General features: G+C 50.8%; 1 long non-coding RNA gene across 2 annotated transcripts; it reads right to left on the bottom strand.

Annotated features, from left to right (window-relative positions):
* Nucleotides 1-5520: 5520 nt before the first annotated feature.
* Nucleotides 5521-12299, bottom strand: LOC123384660. Of its 2 annotated transcripts, none has more exons than XR_006596127.1 (3): nucleotides 11820-12299; nucleotides 11185-11338; nucleotides 5521-8668 (listed from the first exon to the last, which is right to left on the bottom strand). It is a non-coding gene; the product is annotated as an uncharacterized LOC123384660 (long non-coding RNA). The 2 variants fall into 2 exon arrangements; XR_006596126.1 differs by lacking the exon at nucleotides 5521-8668 and adding an exon at nucleotides 9263-9465.
* Between the last annotated feature and the right edge of the window lie 1363 nt (nucleotides 12300-13662).

Genomic DNA, 13662 nt, shown 5'->3' with positions numbered 1-13662 from the left:
GAAGGGGCACCTCCACCCCCATTTCAGAGCAGTATTACTCACAACAGCCGAGACTCAGAAGCGACCTAGGTGCTCGTCGATGGCTGGATAGACAAAGGAAACGCAGTGCACACACACAATGGGATATAATCCAGCTTTAAAAAAGAAAGAAATCCTGCCATTTCTTCTGACATGGATGAAAGGTGAAGTCCTGGGGCGCCCGGGTGGCTCAGTCGGTTAAGCATCTGACTTCGGCTCAGGTCATGATCTCGTGCTCTGTGAGTTCCAGCCCCGCATCGGGCTCTGTGCTGACAGTGCAGAGCCTGGAGCCTGCTTCCGATTCTGTGTCTCCCTCTCTCTCTGGCCCTCCCCCATTCATGCTCTGTCTCTCTCTGTCTCAAAAATAAATAAACGTTAAAAAAATTTAAAAAAAAAGAAAGGTGAAGTCCTACCTAAATGAACAACCCCATCCTGGAAGGATAAACGTGGCACGATTCCACTCGACAAGCTGCGCAAGGAGCCAGACCCACAGGGGCAGGGAGCAGGAGGGCGGTTGCCCTCACACATCGTCTTCTTTGGTTTTGACGGTCTTCTCCTCATTGCTGCGATGTGTTTATACAATAACCTAATATGTAGCAAAAAGTCCCAACTGCTATACACAACGTATGAGTATCAGAAGCATATTGTTGCACCAAAGAAACCACACACACACACACACACACACACACACACATCCACTTCAAGAAAGGTGCACGTAACCTGGTGTGAGGGGGCAGGCGGCTTCCACCTCTGGACTGGGGGCACATGGAACACTTAGGTGTCCTGATCTGGGCAGGAGGTCGTGGGGGCATTCACTCTGGGACACCGACGCAAATTATGACTTACATGTCCCTTTACTCAGGTGTGATATACTTTGACGTGACTGAGTCAGGACGGACAAACTTCGCCTAAACATACCAGTGAGGAAAACAAGCTGTATCAGCCCGATTTGGACAGTCCACACCATGGAAAGCTGTCCTCACACCTCTGCTGTCCCCAAGGTCCCTGCAGAGTGCCATCCACCTGTGCTGTCCCACAGGACTGAGGTTGTCACAGTATAAGCGTCGGTGTGCCCGGTCCCCGTACGCCCCACCTGCCACAGGGACGGTGCCCACCCACCTCTACCCCCTCCATCAGCAGTCAGAACCCGCGTTCTGTGCAAAAAATGAATTTTCTTACAAATTACTTTGTCATTGTTGTTTTTTTTTTTAATGTATTTATTTTTGAGAGAGCCAGAGAGAGAGAGAGAGAGAGCACAGAGGAGGAGGGCAGAGAGAGATGGAGAAAGAGAATCCCAAGCAGGCTCCTCACTGTCAGTGCAGAGCCCGACGGGGGGCTCAACTTCATGAACCATGAAATCACGACCTGAGCCAAAACCAAGGGTCGGACGCTTACCTGACTGAGCCACCCAGGAACCCTGTGTCATTATTGACTTTAAATAGATCTTTCGTGGGGCGCCTGGGTGGCTCAGTAGGTTAAGCGGCCGACTGGCTCAGGTCATGATCTCGCCGCGGTCCATGAGTTCGAGCCCCACGTTGGGCTCTGTGCTGACAGCTCAGAGCCTGGACCCTGTTTCAGATTCTGTGTCTCCCTCTCTCTGACCCTCCCCCATTCATGCTCTGTCTCTCTCTCCGTCTCGAAAATAAATAAACGTTAAAAAAATTTTTTAATTCTAAACTGGATTATTAAAAATAAATAAATAAAATAAATAAATAAATAGATCTTTCGTGCAGATGAGTTTGCTACTTTTTCTGTACAAATGTCGAAGGCAGGGGAGCTGGGGGGCAAGTGCTTTCTAAGTCAGTCATACTCTGGGGTTCTTCTGGCCACGCAGCAAAGAAAGTGTGAAGTGAACTCATTCTCTCCGCGGGCCAGCTGAGCAATCTGGACACTGATGAAGGCGGTCTAGACACTGAGGTGGAAAACACCATGTTTCATGTGGGAGGGATTCAGCCCCTGAAATATTGTTCACCAAATCGCCAGCTGAATCTCATCACAGGAAAGCAGATTTTGTTTTCAAACACTTTCGAGAGGTGCCTAAAATTCAATACGTGTGCCGAGCCTTCGAATGCTTTGAAGGAGTTTATCTGCTGAAGCGCTAAATAGCATTGGACTTAAAAAGGCCTCTCTTCCCAATTCTCAGGCAGGCTGTCGGCCTCTGTGCGACCCCGCTGGCTCTTTCTTCGCTTTCTGTCCTTGGCGGGCGGGCGGGCACGGGGCCCCACCGACGCCCCTGCCTTGAACTCCCTGGACGACCCCGGTCCAGACTCTTTTCAGCTGGTTTTCCAATAACTACGTGCTCGGTGTTGTCGCGCTGATTTGGATAAGTTGACAAGGGGCACTTTAAAAGGCTAGTTTCACATGATTTCTAACCACAAAAACAACACAAAATAAAGTTTCTAAAATGCTGATGAAGACACATGATCTAAGTCTATTCCATGCCCGACACCCCCCAAAATAATCATCAATCAGGGTTAACATGCGAGTGTACATACATTCAGTAAATAATGAATATACACAGGTGGTGAAGGCACCTTCCACAGGCCTGATACACCTGCCTGCCACAGTCTCCTTGTTTGTGGGTCACAGAACATCCAGTTACAGACCGAGTGGGGGAGGAATCACATGCTGCACAGGATTTGGACTCATTTTTCCCCGGGCTCGTGAGCTTACAGTGTCCTGGACAGAAGCCAGGATTCCTGAGGACGTGCTTCCTCATCAGGGGCTTACGCAGAGTGTCTGTGAGCGGTAGGTAAACGTGCACACGCACAGCACACACACAGGCACACGCTGTGGACTGAGCATTGAGCTGAGCCCCTGAGCTGCTTCGGGGTCTCTTTGCAGGGAGAAACCTGCAGCCTCCCCAGCCTGCGTCTAGCAGGGGGCAGGCATCGTTGAGCCCATGTGGGAGCAGGTGCACAGCCGCTGTGGTGGCCGGGCCAGAACAATGGGAGGGACTGTCCCAGTGTGAATTTGAAGCTCTGGGCTTTGAGCCGAAATAGCCACTTCTCAGCACGGCCAGTGCCCGGCCCAGCATCACCTCTTCTGAGCAAAGCACAGACGCCAAAGTCAAGGTGGGAGCTTTGCGGAGGCTGTGAGGGAAAGACGCTGCGGGAGCCCCTCTGCCACGAACCAGCCCTTCCTCATTAGGAAAGTTTCAGAAGAGGACAGAAAGCCCGAGGCTGGCAGAGGGTTGCTCTGCGCCCACCTGTGACATAGTGACCGTGCTGTCGCTCCCGACACTTCCTTCAGACCCGTTCTGGCCCAGATCCTGCCTTATGTCCCTAGAGTCAGGGTCCCTGTTCCTGGAGGGTTTTCCACAGGACCCCGTGCGTGTCATTACCACTAGAGGGTTTTGGGGTTTTTTTATTTTAGAGAGGGACAGACAGAGACAGAGAGAGAGCACGCGCGCGTGAGGGAGGGGCAGAGAGAGAGAGAATCCGAAGCAGGCTCCCGCTGTCAGTGCAGAGCCCGATGTGGGGCTCAAACCCAGATCATGACCTGAGCCAAAGTCAGACGCTCAACTGACTGAGCCGCCCAGGCGCCCCTGGGTCGTCATGTTTAGTGTTTGAGTCTGATGTGCCAGCTGCAGTTGTAAAGGACGAATCCTGGCACCTGCCACCCAGAGGAGGGCGTGATCATAGTGCAGGAGGTAAGGCCTGCTGATAGCTACCGGGTTCAGCAGCGACACTTGCCCCCTCAGGGGACAGGACACCTCCTGACAATTCACCCGTCACACTTGGGCAGGAGTTTTCTCCTCAGTTGGCTAATAAAACATCCCACAGGAAGGCGAAGATGAGCCGGCACTCTGCCGACAGGCGCACGGCATCTCATTCTGCTAGCGCCCTGTTCCGTCCGCTCCGCACGGCAGCTGAGACGATCCTGTGTTTCCGCGGCACCCCCAAGCGTCGCTGCCCTGTGGCCAGAGCTTTCTCCGGGAGAAGCCTATTTCACGAGGGGACCCACCGCGTGAAGCCAGGCCTGACTGCCATTTCCGCAAAGAAGTTGTCTTAGACACGGACACCAGGCAGGCATCTCAGCGGGGCGGACAGACAGACAGGGCTCTCTCTCACTTCGTGTCTAAATGAAAAGTTTCTTTTTGTAAATCAATCTTCTCTCAAAGAATACAAGCTAGGGGCGCCCGGGTGGCTCAGTCGGTTGAGCGTCTGACTCTTGGTTTTGGCTCAGGTCATGATCTCACGGTCGTGAGTTCAAGCCCCGCGTCGGGCTCTGGGCTGACATCATGGAGCCTGCTTGGGATTCCCTCTCCCTCTCTCTCTGCCCCTTTTCACTTGCTCTATCTCTCAAAAGTAAATAAATAAACTTCAAAAAGAAGAGTTTAAAAAACACAAACTAAACAGTAACAACACGTACACATTTCTCACACGAATACAATCACTTCGAGGCCTGATATCATGAGAATGAACCCATAGTTAACAGCCCATCTTATAAAACTGCAGTGACCACACTGTCAGGGTCTGTCCCCATGGGGACAAAATGCCTCATTAGCTATGGTACAGGAGGTGATCAGGGTTCTTTTTATCAGAACTGGCATCTGAATGAAGAAAGTTGAAACAGCCCTATTGGTTTTTCATATAATTCCTATTTCAATAAGGAAAACACAGAGGAAAATGAAGGTTAAAGCAGTTCAGTACACGTGGAGTGCAGGATATTAATGTCAACAGTGGTGACTTCTGAAGACTGAAGGGTGCTTTGGTGACAACGACACAGTGCTAACGTCTCATGCTCTCTATGGATTGTGTCCTGTTACAAACAGGACTCACAGGTGTAACTTCCTTCCACACATACGGAAATAAGTCTGATTAAATACAAACAAACCTTAACCTGAGTGGGTTTTTGATGGTTAAAATATGACCTCATTAATGTTCCCTCATAAAAATACATAATTGGCCTTCACTTGTTTGGTTTATAAGATCATAGTATGTCATTAGAGCATTTAGTAGATCGTGTATCTCATTAATAATTCTGGAAGAAGTATTTTTTATTTTATAATTTTCTTTAACATTTATTCATTTTTGAGAGACAGAGGGAGACAGAGCGTGAGCAGGGGAGGGGCAGAGAGAGAGGGAGACACAGAATCAGAAGCAGGCTCTGGGCTCTGAGCTGTCACCACAGAGCCTAACGTGGGGCTCAAACCCATGAACCATGAGATCATGACCTGAGCCGAAGTCAGATGCTTAACTGACTGAACCACACAGGCACCCTTGTAATTTTAATTAAATCGTATTTTATTGGGGCGCCTGGGTGGCGCAGTCGGTTAAGCGTCCGACTTCAGCCAGGTCATGATCTCACGGTCCGTGAGTTCGAGCCCCACGTCGGGCTCTGGGCTGATGGCTCAGAGCCTGGAGCCTGTTTCCGATTCTGTGTCTCCCTCTCTCTCTGCCCCTCCCCCGTTCATGCTCTGTCTCTCTCTGTCCCAAAAATAAATAAATGTTGAAAAAAAAATTTAAATTGTATTTTACTAGAAACTTATTTTGCTATATTAAGGCTATATAATACCACAAATTGTTTGTATTAGAAGAAATCTATAACATCAAAAATAGCAAAACAAAACAATATCCAACTATTGTAACCTAAAGCAGTGAATCCTCCGCAACGTTAACTTAAAACATGGGAACAGAGAAGACAAAAGTTCGTAAGAACAATGAGATCAGTGACACCGTTACAGATTCCACAGACACTTAAACCAAAGAGAGGATCTTACGAGAAAGTGGTGATGACTCTGAACATGTAGATGTAAATCCACTGACGACAGAAACTGAAACAATGAAACCAAAACCGTGCGTAAGACAGCGCGTGCCACGGGAATCTAACGTCATCTGAATACGCACGCAACGGCTCTGGCCCCGATGACTTCGCTGACAAGTAATTTCACGCTTAAAGAGGGAATGCTGCCGGCATCACGCGGGATTCCGGAGGATCAGAGCTGATCCGTGAGTCCCGCCCTGTGACTGGACCCACTCGTGTTCCTACACGGGCAACAGAAACACTGAGAAGATAACGTTTAGAAAATACTACTTGCGACATCACAAAAGCCTCAGATAACTGGAAATGAGCCCAAATAAGAGACGGAAGTCTCCTATCCCGAGAACTGCAAATTACTGCGGACCGAGCAATGAGTCGGAGACTCGTAGCTGACACCAGAGCGTCTCCCAAATTACCTGCGGGCTCGCGGCCCTGCGCCCGACGCTGGGCATTTTGTGGGTGATCTGAGCAGCTGGGCCGTTCTAGCTGAGCAATCGAGGAATGTCAGTGAATATTCCGTGAGTGTGAATAGAACAATGACACCCTCCGAAGGACCTGCTGGGAGGACCACAGGACACGGCCGTGGTGACACTGGGAGGACCACGGGACCGGGCCGCTGTCACAGTCACAGTTAAGGTTTATCAAGTGAAAAGGCAAAGGTGAAAATCCACAAAGGGAACAGGTGTCTGGGAGGTCCCAGGGACACCAGGTGGGAGCTTTCCTGTGACCTTGGCCAGTGGGGCCTCGGGGTCACGTTGCGTTCTCCCCCCACGATTAAGGGGGCCTGTTAGGGGGCCGGATGCCTGGGGTGCAGCACCCAGCTGACTAAACTCAGCCACTCAGAGCCCCCCACCCACCAGCAAAAGCTCATTCCTCATAAATCAGGCTGTTAACATAAAAGACAGAGTGTCCCAGGGCCCCAGGCTACAGACGCACTCACAGCAGACAGGACGCCCCAGGGGCCTGGCCCCTAGCTCCCCAGAGCCCGCTGAGGGCTGGTCCTGAACACAGGCCTGTCCTGGGAATGCTCAGGGTAGGAGGAGCCCAGGCCTGCAAAACTGGGGAGGAAGAAAGTGGCACCCCTACTTTAAATCTTTCACAAGTCAGTCTGAAAATGACTAAAGCTCTACGTGTAAAAACAAAATATAACTGTTAAAATTCTATCAAAAATAGAAGAACATTTAAAAATGTTTTAAGTCTTATGACTTCCCTGAATATGAAATAAAGCCCAGTAAGTCATTAATAACTATAACACACATCACCTAAAAACATTAAAAATCCTTGTGATAAAGGCAAAAATGAAGACATATTGATAGTCTAATAGAAAATATTCTTGGGGCGCCTGGGAGGCTCCTTGGTTAAGTGTCTGACTTTTGATTTCGGCTCATGTCATGATCTCACAGTCTGTGACCCGAAGCCCCGAGCAGGACCCTATGCGGAATCCGCTTGGGATTCTTGCTGTCTGCCCCTCCCCCACTCATTCTCAATCTCTCTCTCTCTCTCTCTCTCTCTCTCTCAAAAATAAATAGAAGACATTTAAAAACATTTTTTAAGAAGAAAATATTCTTAAAACATATGATGGGAAAACGATGGATTTGTGTTGGTAATACTCACAAATAAATGAATGAAAAACCAGCGTAAGCAGTGTGGCAGGTGAAATCATGCCCCCCAGAGATGCGTCTCCCCCAATCTCAGACACCGTGAGTATGCTGGCTCACGTGACGGGAGGGGTTACAGACATGGCCCTGAGATGGGAGAGCACCCAGGGTGCCGGGGGACCCAGCGCGAGCACCCGAGTCCTCACCGGCTCTGAGGACACACGGTGACAGAGGGGGAGGGAGGCGGTGAAGACAGGGCCACCGCCGAGGAATGCAGGCAGCCTCCAGAAGCTGGGTGAGCCCTCACCTAAGCCCGTGACAGGAGACGGGCGTCCTCTCTGCCACCACAGACACCCGCGTTCTGCCCACACCCCGTGTGGTTCCCGGAGCCCCTGCGGGGCAGCTCAGCTTCTGGCCTGGAGAGCCGCGGGGACATCACTTCGCTGGGTGAGACAGTGCAGTCTGGTCACTGCTTGGCAACAACAGGAAACGAACTTTCCAACACACGCCGAAAAGTATAAGAATTCACAGAAGAAACAAAAACAAACTTCTGCGAAAGTTACTCAGTTTTGCCAGGACGTCTGCAGTCCCGGGTTAAACCGGTGTGAACTACTCTTTTCTCCACACCAGTTAGAGAAAGGCAGAATTTTGCTAATACTCGGCTTCGACCACCTGGAAGGCGTCAGAAGCTCGGGCACTGTAACGGGCGAGGTCCCCGCGGCAGTTCCCACCGCCGGGCCTTCCACGCACACCCTTGGGGCCGCTCTTCTAGATTCACCAGCAGCTGCGCGCCCCCCGCGCTGCAGATCGGCACACGGAGATGTCTCGTTAGGGATCGTTGGGAGCGCGTTCTGGGGAGGCAACCAGCGTGAGCCACCGCCTCGACCGGCTGGCAACGTAAAACGAGGGACACGGCGGTCTGGCCGTGCAGTGAGCGCTCGGGCCGCCCGAGACCCCCTCCCGTGCGGTAGAAGGAAAGCGAGGAAACGCGCAGAAGCCACAGGCCGAAGAGACGCGTGACGCGATTCCGCGTTAACCATGCACGTATTTGCACACGCCGCGCTGCTTCCGTGGACTTTCTCGGGAGTTCCCGGTGAGGCGAGAAAAGGCGTGGGAAGGGTCTGCCTCCTCGGAACGAGTTCCCGGAAGCCGCGTGTGTCCAGGCGCCGAGGCACCTGCCCCTCCGGGCCGCTGGCCTCGTTCTCGTTAACCGCCAGGAGCGGAGTGTGACGCGCCAGCTGGACAGCTGCACCGGGCTGGCGTTTTTTCCTCTGAAAACTGTTTACCTCTCAAGAGAAAAGCAGGCGATGATAAATATTGAAATTATTAACGTGTTACACTTTTTGTTCTGGGAAGAGAGATTAATTATATAATTCTGTAGTAGCTTTTCGAGGAGAGTGAGCTCAAGCAATTTAGTACATCTGAGAGGTTATGTAATCGTCACATTAATTATGCATCGGCTGATGTTAGAGTTGTCCATCTACGAATATTGTATTCTGTGACTTTTAATCAACCAAGATAAGGAAAAAGAAATCTCAGTGAAAGCTGCTAGTTTTCATTTAAGAAATGAAACAAACATTCTTCACTTTAAAGGACATCCATCTCGGGGCGTTTGGGTGGCTCAGTCAGTTAAGTACCTGACTCTTGATTTCAGCTCAGGTCATGTCCTCACGGTTCGTGAGATCGAGCCCCGTGTTGGGCTCTGCGCTCACAGCACGGAGCCTGCTTGGGATTCTGTCTGCCTCTCTCTGCCCCTCTCCTACCCACACATGCTCTCCCTCTCTGTCTCTCTCTCAATATAAATAAATAAACATATAGAAAAATAAAGGACACACATTTTGGTAATTTAAAAACACATACTTCTCACTCTTTGAGAAATATTTTATTTTTATGACGCCTGTGGGGTGCTGTGCTTTTCCGGGTGTGTTCACACCCGGAACAGTGTGACTTATGCCCGGAACAGTGTGAATTATGCTGCCCCGAACCGTGTGTCTGTCTGTCCCCCGCACGCTTCTTCCCTCTCCTGGAACATTGTGCTTCATAAATATTTCCTTATGTTGCTGCCGAGTTCCAAGCAAACGCACTGAGCATAAGAAATGTAACAACATATTTCAGTTCATACAAGTTATGTGGCCTTACCTTCCTATTCACTTTGTTCCTGGGAGGTCTTTCTCAGAATTTGCCGCATCCTAAGCCAATGGCACTCACTGGGTGTATATTCAGATGACCTCACTTCAGCTTCAAATCTTTCGTGAATTCTTTACTGGACTTTGCCCGTGCGAGAGGCCATAATCTGTCTCTGCCTCGAGTTCAGGTGGGGGCCCGGGACGAATCTCCTCCGAACCCCTGACATCCGCATCCTGCCTGCTCCCTGAGCTCTTCGGTTCAGCCATCTGCACTTTTCCCTCTTACGACAGACACGGATTGTACCCAAACCCTTCACTTCCAAGGCCTCACTGCTGTGAAGTGTAAGCTTTAAAGAGAAGTGTGGGTCCCCCGGGGAGGGAGTGTTTTCTAAGGGCAGGGGTGGGTGGGGGGGAACCCTTGTAGCTCACAGGAATTTGGGAGAAATGGTCAGAAAGCATTGCTTCCAGAACACGGCACGAGCTTCTCTGATCCTTCTCTAGAAGCATCAGAAGAACAGAATGCAGCCAAGTAACTCCGCCTCTCCGAACAAAGTTGCGGAACGTTTCAGGAGTCAAAACTATTCAGGACCCGGCAAGGGTAACGTTTACAGTTCTGGCATCAGTAACAATCACCAGGCGTGCAAAGAGGTGGAAGAATCCAGTGTATGTGACGACGAAACCAACGAATAGAAACAGATGCGGGAACGTCACCTATTATAGAATTAGTAGGTGGGTTGAAAACCAGTTACGAGACTCTGTTTACTAAGGCAAAAGAAAGTAGGAGCATGTCAGGAAGAGAAGTGGACTGTATTTTTTAAACCAAATCGAATTTCTAGAGATGGAAGCTAAAATATCTGACGTGTGAGTTAATGGATTGGACATCGCAGAAGAAAGGGTCCAGAAACTTAAAGGTTCAGCGAATGAACCTAGACGAAGGAAAACACAGAGAAGAAACTACTGAAAAAGTTAAAATGAATTGAAAGAAGGCAGTGCCAGTGAGCCGTGATGTGATCCGAGTCCCAGAAGCAGGGACCAGAGGAAGGAGGAAACATTTGGCAAACACAGGTGTCCACCTCCTGGGGGATTTTTAGCCCCTGCCACAGGGACCAGTGAGGCAGGATGGCTCTCAGGGCCCAGCCAGGTGTGACCGGCCCCCCTCACCTGCCTCACCAGAACCTACGCTCGCCCTGAATCAGAGCACCCAGATTTTGAGGCTGCGGACCGTGGTTTACTTTCCGTTGGCGATTGTTTGGGTGGCCCGAGCACGAGTGGGTTTCTGCCGAGCGGGAGAACTTGCACGTTCACTCGGGATCCAGTCCTTCGGGATCCAGCTCGAGGCTCCCAGTGGCCCCGCGGCCAACCTGCTCCCTCCCTGAGCGGAAGAGGGTCTCAGATGGGAATCTGAAACCTGGAACCGAGCCCTGCCCCCCGAGGACCACCCCGCCCGCCGGAGGTCGGCAGACAGGCCCACATGTGCAGCTCGCAGCCTGTGCGCCCATCCTGTTAATTTTCTTGTCTCATGTAATTTGACAGGGATTTAATAGGAAATACATTCCATCAGTGGAGGCCAGACACTGTGGTGATGAGACGTTTCTCCCACTGACCCTTGATATTTTTAGATACTCTGTCAACACCATTAAATGCGTTGCTTCCTTAATGTAATTTTCATGCAATACCTGTGGGTTCGTGGGTCTGAGATGAGTGTTTGCAGAAAGTGACAGATCATTAGTCCAGCAACCCTTGCAGGCGGGACTTCGGCGCCGTCCAGGGGGGATCCCCAGGTTCCTCGGCTTGTGCAGCCGATGTGTTAGCCGTGAGGCCTGTAACCTGCTGGAAAGGACAAGTGTTCATGCCAAAAACTACAAATATGCCCCTCAATTTGCCTCTTTCATGAGTAACATTTAAATGTAGACCCCAAACTAGTGCTCTGTGCACATAACAGTGATTTCTCTTCACAAGTGACTGGAACTGGCTTGTTATTCTATGTACAGAATAGAGTACTTTTTATTAAGACTTTTTAAGGGTTTAGGTTCACAGCAAACTTGAGGGAGATGCAGGGAAATTTCCCACATATCCCAGCCCCCCAGTCCGCCTCCTATGACGCACACCCTCCCCCCTACACCTCCCGCCTCCTCCCACACAACCCTCCCCCACCACAGACACCCTCCCCTCCCCAGACGGTGCCTTTGTTACACCCGATGAGCCCACAGACGAGCATCCGAGGCCCCGGTTCACATCGGGGTCAGTCTTGGGGGCACACGTTCCATGGTTTGGGACAAATGTATAAGGACACGAATCCCCCACATGGTACCTGACAGAGCAGTTTCACTGCCCGAAGAGTCCTGTGCTCCGACCATCATCCCTCCCCCGACGCCAGGCAACCACCAGGCTTGGCACCATCGCCGTAGTTCTGTCTTTTCCAGAACGTCCTGTGGTTGCAGTCACGCAGTGTGTAGACTTTCAGACCCGCTTCCTTCACTTAATCATCTGCATGGAAGGTTCGTCCGTGTCTTTTCACGGCTTGATGGCTCATCTCCTTGTAGCGCAGAGTAACCCTCCACTGTCCGCGTGGACCACAGCTTATTCATTCATTCACCCACCGAAGGGCGTCCGTGTTTGGGCATTTGGGAACAACACCACTATAAACTTGGGGGGGGGCAGGTTGTGTGGACGTGTTTCAATTCCTTTTGTGAATACCAAGGACTACTTGTTAAGAGTGTGCTTTGCTTCATAAGAGACCCCCGCGGTGGCCCCCGCAGTGGCCCCCACAGTGTCCCCCGCAGTGGCCTCCACAGTGTCCCCCACAGTGACCTCCACAGTGGCCCCCGCAGTGGCCCCCACAGTGGCCCCCGCAGTGGCCCCCACAGTGACCCCCACAGTGGCCCCGCAGTGGCCCCCGCAGTGACCTCCGCAGTGGCCCCCGCAGTGACCTCCGCAGTGGCCCCCGCAGTGGCCCCACAGTGGCCCTCGCAGTGACCTCCACAGTGGCCCCCGCAGTGGCCCCCACAGTGGCCCTCACAGTGGCCCCCACAGTGGCTTCCACTGTGCATTCCCGCCGGCAGTGACCTTGACTTCCTGCTGCTCTGCATCCTGGCCGGCATTGCATGCTGTCAGAGTTCCGATTTGGCCATTCCGGTCGGTGCCCGGTGCTGTCTCACAGTTGTTTCGATTTGTGTGTCCCTGGTGGTATATGGTGCGCCATTTCACCTGCTAACTTCCCTCTGCATAACCTCTCTGGGGAGGTGTCTGTTAGGGTTTGGCCCATTTTTTAATTGGGCTGTTTGTTTCCTTAGTATTGAGCTTTAAGAGTTCTTTACATATGTGTATATAAGTTTATTTCTTTATTGAGAGAGACAGAGAGCGAGTGAGATCGTGAGTTGGGGAGGGGCGACAGAGGGAGAGATTCCCCCTCAGTCTCCATGCTGCCAGCTCAGAGCCCGACATGGGGCTCGGCCTCACAAACCTTAAGATCATGACCTGAGCCAAAATGAAGACTCAGATGCTTAACAGACTGAGACACCCAGGCGCCCCAGGTTCTTTGTATGTTTTGAGTTTTGAGTAACAGTCCTTTCTCAGATGTGTCTTTTGCAAATATCTTCTCCCAGTCTGTGGCTTGTCCCCTCTCTCTCTCTCTCTCTCTCTCTCTCTCTCTCTCTCTCTGACATTGTCTTTCTGAGAGAAGAAACTTTTTATTTTAATGCAGTCCAGCTTATCGGTCCTTCCTTTCACGGATCCCGCCTTTGGTGTTGGATCTAAAGGTCAACACCATCCCCAAGGCCACCTGGGTGTTCCCCGATATCATCTTCCAGAAGTTTAACATTTTGCATTTTACGAAGACGGTCTTTGCTTCGTTGTCAACGATCAGTGACTATACTCACGGGATCTCCATTCACTCTACGGATCTAGATGTCTGTTCTTTGACCAATGTCACATGGTTGTGATCGCTACGGCTTTCTATTACGTCCTGAAATCAGGTGGTATCAGTTCCTGCATAAAGGAGGATGTCACATGATGATTTTAAAAAGTTTAATTTCACCAAGAAGACATAAAAACCCCAAATGTTTATGCACCTAGTAAAAGAATTTCCTTAGTTAGACAAAACCTAGTAGAACAGAGAGGAGAAAAAAACACATTTACAGTTATTCATGGAGACT

This window comes from Felis catus, chromosome A3, assembly GCF_018350175.1.
Source record: "Felis catus isolate Fca126 chromosome A3, F.catus_Fca126_mat1.0, whole genome shotgun sequence".
NCBI lineage: Eukaryota > Metazoa > Chordata > Mammalia > Carnivora > Felidae > Felis > Felis catus.
Note: the sequence above shows the minus strand (reverse complement) of the source record. Positions and strands in the feature narration are given on the sequence as shown.